The 7,744-nt window shown below is 41.0% G+C and overlaps 1 long non-coding RNA gene across 1 annotated transcript; it reads right to left on the reverse strand.

Annotated features, from left to right (window-relative positions):
- Positions 1-510: 510 nt before the first annotated feature.
- LOC116587864 lies at positions 511-7,431 on the reverse strand. Its single transcript, XR_004284688.1, has 3 exons — positions 7,217-7,431; positions 4,979-5,212; positions 511-692 (listed from the first exon to the last, which is right to left on the reverse strand). It is a non-coding gene; the product is annotated as an uncharacterized LOC116587864 (long non-coding RNA).
- Between the last annotated feature and the right edge of the window lie 313 nt (positions 7,432-7,744).

Below are 7,744 nucleotides of genomic sequence, written 5' to 3' on the forward strand. Positions count from 1 at the left end.
AGAAACCACTGCCTTGGGGCAGAAATGTCCAATGGAGACATTGCCTCGGTACTACAGAGCAGTGATGGGAACAGATCCTGTACCCTCATTGGTCACAGTGAGAACTGTGAATGTACCTTCAATCCCTCTCTCTTTGAGTCTACTGTTCCAGATGAAAATTTAGAAGCTGAAATACCTAATTGGCCAAGGCAAAGTCATGTCCTTGTGTGTGCTGACTGCTGATTACTCACAAGGACACTCTACACATCAAACAATGCTACCACCAGAGCGCCTTCCTCTAAAAGGTCTTCTTGACAATAAAAATCTGAAACTCCAGAGAAGAGGGAAAATATCTTCATTATATCACTACCTACCACAAGGTAGTAGCTCAAATATCAACAGAGAACCACATGATAATAACAGAAAAATGAAAGGGGGCCATTAAGACGCCTCTACTCTGCTCTTGGCATTAATTTTGGCTGAAGTGTGCTCACATTTGGTTAGGCCACAAACTCGCAGGGCACTCACCAGCACCAACAAAGAGATTTTTGTCCCGTGTGGTTATTTCTTGATTACGGGGAAAGTCAGCGGCCTCGGAACAGGTGGCTTCCTTCAGTCAGCTGCGTTCCTGAGAGATGAGAGGCGAGGCAGGTCTTGCGAGATCTGTCACCGTCTGGCAGTGGCTCAGACATCCCAAGACTTTCTGTCACGTTCTGGAAAGAAGGGGACATTTCAGAAACTACAAAGCTTTTCTCAGTTTTGATTTGGTGCATGGCTCCCAACAGCTGTAAAAGTCGAAAAGTTGACCCTTCGGGGGTGGCGAACAAGGTCAAGTCTGATTATAATGAGGTTTTGCCAGAGTGTACTGTTTTCAGAAGAGGGGAAAGATGACTGTGTATAAAATATGCAGAGAGTGAAGAGTGAAAAGAAAAAAAAAAGGTGTTAGTTTTTTTTTTCTTTTTTTAAGATTTTATTCATTTACTTGACAGACAGATCACAAGTAGGCAGAGAGGCAGGCAGAGAGAGAGAGAGGAGGAAGCAGACTCCTCACTGAGCAGAGAGCCTGATGTGGGGCTCGATCCCAGGACTCTGAGATCATGACCTGAGCCAAAGGCAGAGGCTTAACCCACTGAGCCACCCAGGCACCCCAAAAGGTATTAGTTTTAGTTCAAGCCGAAGAGATTGAGCCCACAATCCCAGTTACATATCATACATTTCTAGGGGCAGAAGGAAAAACTAACTGTCTTTGAAACACTCCGACATCATCTCCAAGAACATTCCCTGTTTTTAGTTTGTTTTAAGCTGTCATGATCGAACAGTGAGGGGTGATGGTGTCTAAACGCTAAACAGGTTAGTAAAACAAAATTATTGATTTAAAAACGAGAGACCGATTTTCACTGTGTCCTACGGATTCAGGAGCAAAGTGAAGAATTTTTCCCTTTGGACTTATTTCCTTTCATTTATTTCCTACTATAAGGAGATTTTTTCCCCCCAAACAATTCAAACATGTCTCTCTCTTCTCTAGAGATTCAAACTGGAACTTTTTTTTTTCCCCCCCTCAAAAGCAGTAGAGTTGTCTCTTCAAAAACCCAGGTTTTTCAGGGTTCTGTTATCAGTTAGCTGATAGTGGAAGTGTTCCCGTCACTTTTGACAATAAATGCCAGCAGGAAGGTAGTTCCATTTTAATTATTTAGGATAGCAGCTCTTGACCCTCGAAGCATGTTAGAATCTCCTGGAGCACTTCAACAAAATGGATGTCTGGGCCTTCTTCCAGACAAGCTAAATCATCATCTCTAGACACGGAGCCCATCTTGGTATTTTCTTTTTTTAACCTCTCAATTGAATCAAATGGGAACCTGGGCTAAAAACTCCTTCTGCTACTTCTTTGTGGCCAAGGATCGAATTTTGTACAAAAGGATTTCTATAAGGCTACAAAGAAAGAATTAAAGCTGAGATATTCCTGCCTCTCTTCCATAGAGGAACCCATGAGCTTGTGAACCCAGGTGTAATATAAAAACAATGACAGAAGACATCTCACCAAGCCCCATAGCTCTAGCTCTCTTTCTCCCTAATTAGTGTTTTTGATCCAGAAATGGTGCCTGAAACTTGTAGCTTCAGTATCTCTGACTTTCAGAGATCCTGGCTCTCACGACGTTGCTTGCTAGAAATGGTATCGTCCATCAGAGAATACAAGAATCCCAAGGCATATGACTTTGACAATTTCTGGAAACATTTTTAAAGTACTTTTGAGATTCTAAGGGTGAGTTCCCCACTGGTATCCACTTGATGCGCAGAGGAAACTCAGGTAAAAGGAGTGCAGAGCAGGTTAACACTGAGCCCAGCTGGGGCCCAACTCCCACAGCACAGAGCGATGGCTCTCCGATCTGACATTCTGACTCGGTACATCAGAGGTAAAACCCTAAGATGGGCAATTTTTAAAATATGAACCTTCAGAAGATTCTGTAACAGATGGTCTGCAGACCACCCAGGGAAATATGGCTATAGACTATTATAAGAAAAGCTTTCAAAGAAACCAGGAATATTTAGCTGAGGAAAGCTAAGCTGTCTTCAAATATTTAAAAGGTCTTCCTATTTGGAAAAAAAAAAAAGTAAAATAAATTTTTTTAAAGCCCTCTTCTATAAGACCTCAAGATACAGAAAAATGAAATATGGGTGAAACTGTAGAAAAACTGATTTGGCCTCAATTTAGAGAAGAATTTCATAGTAATCAAATTGGACTGCTTTGGAAAGCAGTATTTCTAGATTCGCCCTAGAATGACTGCCACTTAGAAAAGATATGATCAAGGGGATCCAAGTTTATGGAGGGTAGACGGTTCAGTTTGCCATGTCCCTTAAAATATGAATTTACTTTGAATAATAACATTTATCTCTATAGCGAGATAAGAAAAATGCAGCTGGGCATTTGTGCACCATATTAACTAACTCATTTTCCTAAACCACATCATTGCATCTTGAATATTTTATACAAAGGAATCTTGAAACTAGCTTTTGAGTTAAGAAATTCTAAACTAAACAATTAATAGGGCTGCCAAAATAAAATGTTGATCAGCCATTTATAGCTTTATAGTCTAGCATCTAAGCTAATCTAATATAGGAATGGATACATAGATGGATAGATAGATAGACAGGACAGTAGAGGTAGAGAGAGACAGAGACAGAGATTCATTCACTGCTAGCTAAGACAGACTAAGCACTCCCCACTCCATCTCTGTTTGAATGTGCTTTAAAACCTAGAAAGAAGGAGATTGGAGTGGTTACTTGAAGATTCTGAAAAGAATATAGCAGCAAGTGGACTGGATAAGACCAGAATTCAAAGTACCATCAAACAGTTCACCAGTCATATTCCCCTCTGGAGGTTCATGACCTGAATTCAAGATAACCCAAGAATTAAAAAGGGTCCTTGGCACAGACAGAAATCCAGGACAAGCATTCTAGTTCTGACTCAAGGAGTACTAAGAGGGTCTCCAAATGCTCATGACAAGTGTGGAAGTCCCAATTTCTTTCTTTCTTTCTTTCTTTTTTCCCTTCTTTTTCTTTTCCTTTGCTGCTTTCTTTAGTGCCTCAGCCAAGCGATCCTAGAGCAGTGGTGGCAATGACAACAAGTGATCCAGCAGGAGCCCATGACTTTGAGAAAAGACCTTCCCTTCCAAATATAGGCATTCTGGTTTCAAAAAGGGGAGGGGGGAGCCCCAGTTACTTCCTCTTCTCCTAATTTCCCATTCTAACCTCCCTGGACCCCAATGTAGGTACAGACAAGGAAAGTGTGCAACCCCGCAGGATAGATGAAAGCCCTGACTTTACGGCCAGAGGACTGAAAAGGAGGAGTTGAAGGAAAGTACTGGGGAGCTAGCAGAAAGGGAAGAGCTTGAGACGGTCACTCCTGCAGTTGCGTATGAACTCTTGTGCTTAGCTGAGCTACATGTGCAAGGATCTGAATCTGAACAACACACACCAACTGTGAGAACCAAATGACAATGTAGTCCACTCTCCCCCCACCAAACCCCGAGTCCCACGCTGGCTGTACGTGGGACATGCAGGACAGATTGGAATAGGACTGCGAACGGATTTGAAAATCAAATCAACAGCAGGACTACAACCTGAAGAAGTCTAGTCAAGACCTGAAGAAGTCTAGTCAAGACCTGTGATTTGAACCCTAACAAGTTGACTGCTTCCAGAACAAAAAATACCAACATCTCTGTAGGCTTTCAACCAGAGCCAGCGATGCAAGGTGGTACTCAAAATGTCCACAACATAACTTGAAATTTCTCAGCAGATGCAGAACCTAGAAAACCCCAACTTGCGTAGGAAAAGACAATCTGAGATGACGGGCGTTCTGGAATTATCTGAGGGAAACTTCAAAGCAGTTCTTTAAAATTCTCCAACAAGAAAGGGCAACGGAAACACCCTTGACAGAATGGGAAGATAGAAAATCTCAGCAAAGAAGCAGAAGACATAAAGAAGAAATGAAGTGAAAACCTTAGAACTGAAAAATATAACTGAAACGAAAATATTGGAGCTTGGTCTCACTGACAGAAGGCAAGCGGCCCAAGAAAGAGTCCATAAGCTTGAAGACTGAAGGACAGACGGAAGGAAGGGAGAAAGAGAGGAGGGGAGACACATAGAAGAAAGAAAGAAGGGGAGAGGAGAAGCGGGGACGGGAGGAAGAGAGAGAGGGAGCAAGGAAGGAAAGAAGAAAAGGAAAGCAAGCAAGCCAACAGAGCACCAGGGAACTGTGGGATAATGCCAGATGCTCCAACACCTGTATCCCCATAGTGCCAGGAAAAAGAAAAAAGATGTGGCTGGAAAATATTGTGGAGGAATAATGGCTGAAAACTGCAAATTTGGTGAAAGACTACCTAGAGAAGATCCTGCCTGCAACCTTGGGCAGAACAGCCAGCGTATAGAAGGACAAGAAAAGCAGATTAGCCTAGCCCTCTGGGAACCCTAGCTGCAGGAGACAGAGATACCCCGCCCCCACCTCGTTTGGAATTAGTTTGTCTCCTCTGCGTTTCCGTAGCGCTCGCTCCACTGCTGCCCTGGGATTGGCTGGCGCTGCTGCAGGCGGAGGGTGGGGCGTCTCCCTATTTCTCAGGTCGGAAGTTCCAGGTTCAGCTCTTCCAGCCAGGCTTCCCCTGGCGCTTTCTCTGATTGGGTTGTGCCACTCCCGGGGTTCGGGCTGTGTTAGGTGCGGGTCCGAGGATGCTACAGGATGCTACAGGGTTAAAAAGGAAAACTCACTCAGTATGAAGAGTCCGCTCTTCTCCAGCCCTTGTGCTGCCGTATTTACCTGCGCCCACGAGGTGCTGCCCCTGGGTGCTCCCCAGGTCTCGTAGGGGCTTTCGGTCGGAGAGACGAGGACGGCCTGCTCCAGTCCTGCAACCCCATCCTTCCAGAACCGCTACAAAGGAGATATATATATTATATATATATATATATACACATTATATGTATATATATATAATATATATGCATATTATTATATCACATTATCGATATATTATTAATATACAATATTAATATATATTATATATTTATATATATAACTATATATTATATTATATATTTATATAATATACAATATATATACATATTATATTATACTATATATATTACAATAATATACAATATATTATTAATATACAATATTATATATTGTATATTATATATTTATATACATTATATACATATATGTATATTATATATTTTATATATATATATATTTGGGGGGCAGTTGCGAAATACTACAAAAGGTTACTTCTTGAATCTTCGGTAACAGTTTCACGGATGAGTGCTAAATAAGTTGCTTCTGGTTTTCTGTTTATAGATTACTCAAAGGATTCTAATTCCCTTAATTATATTCCTAGTCACTTCCCCATCACACTGCCAATGCATCTTGAAAAACTAGTAGGATATTTTAAATGTATCCAAGAAAATCATCTTTTAGAAACTTAAAACGTTTGTCTCTAAATATATAGACTTTACAGATTTAAATAGTCGTGATTTTGGACTATTCTGCCACCGACTACTGTCATTAGTGCAAACAGTGGGAAGGTGGCTGTATATTGAAGCATATAGTCTTACATGTTAAACATACATTCTGTATTATTTATTCAGCAGATACTGAGTGTTCATCTAGTTCTGGCTTTGACAGTGGAGCAGCGATCAAGTTGGGTAAGGTCCTGTCTTCACCCTATCAATGTGGATATTTGAATAAAATACCGTAGGCAAGCTGACAAGCACAACTGTTCAGTAGTGTGAATACGTAGATATTTTCTTTCTTAATTATTCTGCAAATACAGCTTGCTTACTTTTCTTTTCCAATGCACTGTGTGGTTTTAGCTATGAGTAACCCTGCTCACTGAGAAATCCTTGCCTTGAAATATTTTGCAAATTTTTAAAATTTGGGCAACTATGTCAGCTTTACAAAAGCAAAAAACGAAAGAAAAAATATGTTAAGTCCAGTCTTGTTTCTACTGATTCGTGCTCTCCCAGCTGAAGTTAATAATTATACCTTTTATTTTCTTAAGCAACTTTTTAACTTAAAATGATAACATGACTTGGGCATCTGGGTGGCTCAGATGGCCAAGCATTTGCCTTCGGCTCAGGTCATGATCCCAGGATACTGGGATGGAGTCCCTCATCGGGCTCCCTGCTCATGAAGAGCCTATTCCTCCCTCTGCCTCTCTCTCTCTCATGAATAAATAGATAAAATCTTAAAAAAAAATGAAAAAAATGATAATATGACTTGACTTAGCACGGTTTTCTCTTTTCCCATGCGGTTTATTAAATGTCACAGTTAACCTCAGGCCTAAAAATAAGGATAAATTCTTTTATTTATTTATTTTTTTTTTAAAGATTTTATTTATTTATTTATTTTTCAGAGAGCGAACACACAAGCAGGCAGAGTGGCAGGCAGAGGTAGAAAGAGAAACAGGCTCCTGCTGAGCAAGGAGCCCGATGCAGGACTCGATCCCAAGACACCGATATCATGACCTGAGCTGAAGGCAGCGGTTTAACTGACTGAGCCACCCAGGCCTCCCAATAAGGATGAATTCTTAACGAAAATGAATTTTTGTTTCTTCATTTTATATCATTTTGGGTTAATTACAACAGAAATTGGGTTAAGTGCTACAAATTCATTAGCTCATTAACTTGGGGGATAGTGTTAGCTTAGTATTCTGTACTTGAGCTCTGTGTCAGAAGTCAGCGTACTTACGGTGTCGGACACCAGGCTTCAATCTTTCCTGTCTTCCTTGGTCTCCATCATACCCTCTCTGACCCATCTTTGGTCAATTATCCTCTTCCAGAATGTTTTCACCTGGAACTGAGAGTGGGCGCATGCCATCACTTCTCAAATATATCCAGGTGTGGTTCACAGCCAAGTCCGAGAGAGACTAAGGCAAGTCTATCATCACGATCACAGGCGGTGTGCACGCGTCTGTTTGTAGGAGTCCAAGAATGCAAATAACCCTCACTTGGCAGAAACACATTCAACTCATTAAAGCTGGTGGAAACTACAAAAATTTCGCCGAGTTCCAAAAATCGTATAACCTCTCAGTTTGTTTTGAGGCATTTTCCCCCTAACATTGGTTAAATAGCTATCATTTTTAACATTTGCTTTCCTCCCACCCCCCAAGGGAGGATAGTACTATTGTAATTATACTACATTCTTCTGAGGTTCCATAACGAGCTATTATTTTGCTAATGGAATATTCAAGTAGTCTGTAGTAATTTATCAAATAGT

The sequence above is a fragment of the Mustela erminea genome, chromosome 4 (genome assembly GCF_009829155.1).
Source record: "Mustela erminea isolate mMusErm1 chromosome 4, mMusErm1.Pri, whole genome shotgun sequence".
Taxonomy (NCBI): Eukaryota; Metazoa; Chordata; class Mammalia; order Carnivora; family Mustelidae; genus Mustela; species Mustela erminea.